This window comes from Neovison vison, chromosome 2 (genome assembly GCF_020171115.1).
Source record: "Neovison vison isolate M4711 chromosome 2, ASM_NN_V1, whole genome shotgun sequence".
NCBI lineage: Eukaryota > Metazoa > Chordata > Mammalia > Carnivora > Mustelidae > Neogale > Neogale vison.
Genome location: NC_058092.1, coordinates 47,917,297 through 47,923,296, shown reverse-complemented (window position 1 = coordinate 47,923,296; position 6,000 = coordinate 47,917,297).

Genomic DNA, 6,000 nt, shown 5'->3' with positions numbered 1-6,000 from the left:
AGACTCCATCCTCAAACCACCGCCACTATCTGAAGTTACATTTGGGGTTCTTCAGGCTTTCATGGCCCTGTTGGGTGGTTTATTATAAAATTTAGAGCTGGAGTGGAATTTTGAGATCATTCTACAAGTGGGAAAAAGGAGGCCCAGAGAAGCAAAAAACATGTGTAGGAAGGGACGGAATCTGGTTCTGGACCCAGTCCTCTGGGCTTCTGTGTCTTGCTAATTTTCAGCAGTGATGAGATACCCAAATCTTCCCCCTTTTATCCTCCCACTGCAGTTGTGTCCTATAGTCTCATTCAACTGCAGGTAATAATGCAGGATAGGGGCTCTGAATAAATATAAAATTTCTCAGTGGGACATTTGAAATGAAGAAGATCATTTTTTAAATTCATTTCCATACATTTCTCTAATGAGGACTCTGTTTTCCTAGTCAAAGTACTGAGTCTCAACTAACATTAAAATCGGCTGCAGATGATTTTCTTTTGTGATATGAAGTCGATGGAAAACATCCTGATGTAGGATCCTGGAAGCCCAGATTCTAAGATCAGCTTTGCCAGTTGGTTTCCTTGGGACCTCAGGCAGATCACTCCCCTCTCAGGACCTCTAGCGTCCCCTCAGGTGCAAAGATAGCTGAACCCAGTGGAAGAAGCTCCATGAGATCTAGGACATTGTTGACAGGGGTCTCTCCAGGGCCTGCAGCCACGTATGATATACTGTAGGGACTCAATCCATGCTTCTTCTTTTTTTTTTTTTTTTTAAAGATTTATTTATTTATTTATTTAACAGAGACAGAGATCACAAGTAGGCAGAGAGGCAGGCAGAGAGAGAGAGGGAGGAGGAAGCAGGCTCCCTGCCGAGCAGAGAGCCCGATGCAAGGCTCGATCCCAGGACCCTGGGATCATGACCTGAGCCAAAGGCAGAGGCTTAACCCACTGAACAACCCAGGTGTTAGGGTCCGTAATCAAAGGAGCGAGTCGGATACGAAATGAAGGTCAAGCAAAGCTTTATTTCGTGCCAAGCATTGAGAATCAAACTGACCGGTTGGGGCCATCTCTTAAGAGGTGACCCCGACCGGTCGGTTTGATTCTCGAGGCTTGGTACGAAATAAAGCTTTGCTTGACCTTCACTTCGTATCCGTCTCGCACCTTTGATTATGGACCCTAACACAGGCACCCATGCTTCTTTTAGAAGAGAAATATCTTCAAAGTCACCAGCATTCACTGAAGAGGAGTCCATAAAATCATTTCCAAAATCTGAAGTTCATCTCTGTTCATTTTTTCCCCTCTCTCGTTAGAAGCATGATTACCTCCCCACCTCCCCGTCTCTTAGCAACAACATGGAAGGGTTGACTGTTCTGAAGCACTTCTCAAGTTGCGTGACCTGGCAGCTGTGAATTATTCTGTGTACTCTAATATTACCATTTCGGCGTTGCTCCCCCTCCGCTGTCACTCCCCGGGCCTCCTGCTCAAAACCACCCGCTCAGCACCTCGCCTCACTTGTTGCTGAAAACACACCCTGATTCCACCCACCTCCGCTGGGCTCATTTGTGCAATTGTTCATGACACCAGAAAACTTGACAGAACAATGTATTTTAACAGGAGTGCAAGAACACAGGGAGGTAAGGTAAATACTTGGCAATACTTTCTAATGCCAGGCCTGAAACCCATACACATGTTTCTAGGGTCTTCCATTTGTCACTTTATTGTACAATGGATTAAACCAAAAGAAAAAAAAATTAAAAGAGATGATAATGACCACCATTTATGGAGCATCTACTATGCATCAAGCAACTTCCCACACCCTCCCCTTCTTTGTCTTCCCAAAAGTCTGGGGAGCACCCACTTTTACAGATGAGGGAACGGAGGCTCAGAAATGTGGATGCACTGCTCAGGGTCACACAACTGGTAAAGTCTGCTGCCGAGACTGGGTCTGGGTCTGCTCTCTGATTCTCAAATCTCGGGCTTTACAACTGAGAATAATCTGGAAAGGGTTAGCCCACAAGAACCATCTTGTGGAGAGAACAGAATGGCAGTTCCAGTCCGTCTTGTCCTTTCTCCACCCACTTTATTTCCACTCCTAAAACTGAAATAACTTGTTTTCTGTTGTTCCAATATAGAGAGCTGAGTAGAAGTTGAGCCTATGAGGGAGATGCCCAGCAATTATTAGGCCAAAGAGAGTTCAGGTTGGAATGGGACTTCTGGCTCATTCGATCTAGCCCTGATAGTTTATAGATGATGAACTGAAGCCCAGATTGTTTAAGATAGTCGCCCACATTCACCCATCTTATCAGTATGTCCCAGAGCCTGCCTTATCGCTAGCAAATTCTGTGCTTTTAATCTGTGGGAGGCATCCTAGCATGTATGAGCCAATGGCTCTGAGGCCCAAATATACTATCCTCAAAGTGCTTTGCCTGGCCATACCCAGCACATGTAGCTGCTGTTGACCTGGATCCTCTTGGAACCTCAGCCTCTTTATCGGTAAATGGGGTTGGCAAGTGTCCTTAACTCATACCTTTGGGAAGAAATTCCACTGAGCTCTGGGATGTGGCAGAGCATTGTAGTGCTTGCTTCCCCAACAGGAGCTCTAATCTTCAGGGGTGAGTAGGGCATTTCACGTTCCTGCATGATTTCCAGGTGGGCAGCATTAGAATACGGTCAGAAGCACCTGCCACCATCTCTTACGATTATGAATGATCAGGAAACAAGAGAAAGGGAAAAAAAAAAGCACAGGAGAAAATATTAAAACTTGCATCCACATACTTTCTTGACCTTCTTCTCTCCCTGGCACAGCTTCAACCTCACGGAAGCCATGGGCGAGGAAGGCTATCAGGCAGAAGGTCCCAGAGGAACTGGCAGAGGGTGGGTCAAGCTAGATTATAATTCAGGTTCCACCAGGTAGAGGGCTCAGAGTGTGGGAGGCAGCTGCACCGCGAGCATCAGGAACCTCGAGGACTGTGGGTTCGCCCCACATGCATGAGCCCCCCAGGCATGTGCATGTCCCACATGCATGCACACGAGGCCCGCAAGGCCGACAGGGGCCAGGACGATTGCATTCTCAGTTCACCAGAGTTCCTATCACCTCCCCATCCCTCTCTACCCTCTCTCTAGGCCCCCTTTTCAGGATGAAAACAACTTCTGACCTCATGTCTGACCTTGCTTCCTCCAGACTCCGATAGTCACCCTCCTCCTTACCAGGCTGCACCACCAGCAGTAGTGAGTCGAGGGCGAGGCAGCAGAGCCAGGTTGTACAGAGAAATGCTGCAAGGAGTTTGCGGGGGGAGGGAGGATGGAAAGAGAAGGAAAGGCACTAAGGGGACAGCTGGGGCTTAAGCTGATTGTGTGTGCGGTGCGCGTGTATGTGGAGTCAAGTTTATTCTAAGGAAGAGACTGAAGCCCATTTACATGCTTTTGGGCAGAAGCCAGAAGAAAGGAAAGGAAACAAGGAAATGGCTGAAGGGTCTGGGTTGGGGGGTGGCAAAGCACTAGCAGGGGCTCTCTGAGAAGGGGAGAGGGGAGGGCAGCGATCGGCCTCATTCAGGAGGAGGGACCGCTCTTCTGTTGTGGTAGGAAGGGAGGAGGGTACCAAGGAGCAGAGGTAAGAGCTTCAATCACTTATTTGTGGAGCATAACGAATAGCATGGAGGACAAGGGGCGTTAGAGAGGAGTAGGGAATTTGGGTAAATTGGAAGGGGAGGTGAACCATGAGAGACTATGGACTCTGAAAAACAGTCTGAGGGGTTTGAAGTGGCGGGGGGGGTGGGAAGTTGGGGTACCAGGTGGTGGGTATTATAGAGGGCATGGCTTTTATGGAGCACTGGGTGTGGTGAAAAAATAATGAATACTGTTTTTCTGAAAATAAATAAATTGAAAAAAAAAAAAAAAGAGCTTCAATCTGCCAGCCCCCAGAGCTCAGCACTGTCTCTCCTCGGAACACAGCGGTGGCCTCAGGCCAAGGACTGCCTCCGACGCTCCACACACGTGAATTGAAGTCCTCACCACAACCTGCAAGGCGGGCATTTCTAACACCCGCATTTTATAGATTCCCCCCACCGAATCTAAGAAAGCACGTGAACTGGCCAAAGGTTGCCCAGCCAGTATTAGCAGTAGAAATAGTGCTGATGCGAATACAGCCCGAAGCCTGGGTCAGTCTTTATTCCGAGCACTTCATATTCATTAACCTACTGACCCTGTGAGGCGGGCGCTGTTACTACCCCGACTTCACAGATGAAGAAACTGAGTAACAGGATGATTGGATAACTTGCCCAAGGACAAACCCTGCAAGAGCCGTTGAACCCCGGCTCTCTGCCGCCCAGGTCAGCGTCTGGAGCCCTCGTGTCCCACTGGCTGTGGGAAACAAAGCCCTGCAGATGGAACTCGTTTGTCTGATTCCAAAGGCGGCCTTTTGCTCACACGTCCCATGATGAGGCTACGTGAAGGCGAATGAGCTTTGAGAGTTGAATACTCTGTCCCAAGATCTCGTTAGGATGTTGAAGAGCAAGGAACAAGGACCCCCCGAAGCCCTCCTCCGATTTCTCTTTGGGTAAAACTGGGTGACGGGGCTCTCCCCCATTCCCTAATGACTGGGGTGTCTCTATGGTGGAAGCAGGAAAGTGAGGGAGGTCCAACATGGTATAAATTTAACCCATCAGCAGTGTCTGCTGTATCCAGGCAAAGCGAAAGTGCTGTACTTAAGCCTTCCTGTGTTCAGTCGGTCATTCATGGACCCTGACTTCTGGCAGGCCCTGCGCCAGCTCCAGGCACCCAGGAGTGGAAGCCCATGGTTCCTGCTCTTCCAGAAGCTTACAGACGGGGACTTGGAACAAACACCGAGAGCAGACGGGTCCATCGCGGCGTGTGGCAACACCCTCCAGAGGAGGACACCGCGTCTGTCTAGAGGAGGAACCGAGGCACAGGATTCACAGAGAAGCCGTCACTTTTAAGGAAAGAAGTTTGCCAGAGGAACAAGGGAAGTGAAGGCATGTGACTCAGGCGGAGAGGACATACGTGCCCAGTCAGAGAAGCACAGGGAAGGATGGCACGGTCTGGGGAACTGGTCACAGGTCAGTGCGACCGCAGCGGAGATGCGGGCTTTGCGGGGTGGGAGATGCAGCAGGAGAGGGAGGCCGGGGCCGGATCCACCCACCCTGGGCAGCTGTTCTAGTACTGCAGGCTTCCGCGGCTGACGGTGTTCCCGGGCACCAGTCAACGCTCTCTGGCAGCTGGCTGCTGCGGTCCTGAGTGGAGTTCCCAGGGAGGGCGCTTAGTGGGCCACGGCCAGCCGGAGGAGGTGCTCCTGCAAGACCCATGATGAAGACTCTGTTTGCTTTTTGCCTCTTTTTCTTTTTTTTTTTTAAATTTTGTTTATTTATTTGACAGACTGAGATCACAAGTAGGCAGAGAGAGAGAGGAGGAAGCAGCCTTCCCGCAGAGCAGAGAGCCCAATGCGGGGCTCGATCCCAGGACTCTGGGATCATGACCTGAGCCGAAGGCAGAGGCTTTAACCCACTGAGCCACCCAGGTGCCCCGTTTTTTCTTTTTTTAAGATTGGTTGATCGATTGATTGACTGACTATGTTCAGTGCCTCTTCAGGTTTCTTCCAGTGAGTAAAAACAAGCACCAGTGTAGGTCCTTCATGAAGAAAATGTGGCATAACACACACTTCGGAAAAGCAGGGGAGACCTGTATTTCTAATTCACAGGTAAGAAAAAAGAGGCTCAGGAGAATTACCAGGCCCTCTCTCCAGAGCTGACAAGACACAGGTCCAGGGTTCGAACCCCAGCTGCCTGGAAGCCAGAGTCTACACTCTTGCCCCTCCCCCTCAATGAGGCCTCTAAAGCTATTCCTATTATGTAACCAATAAATAAATAAATAAATAAATAAACTTTTCTTTCTATGGTGGCAGTGGCAATGTCACTCCAGAAACTAAGATTTGTTCCCTTTATAAATGAGGGGTCAGGGCATTTTTCCCCCCTGCTCATTATAAAGGTCTGCTTCCTACCAG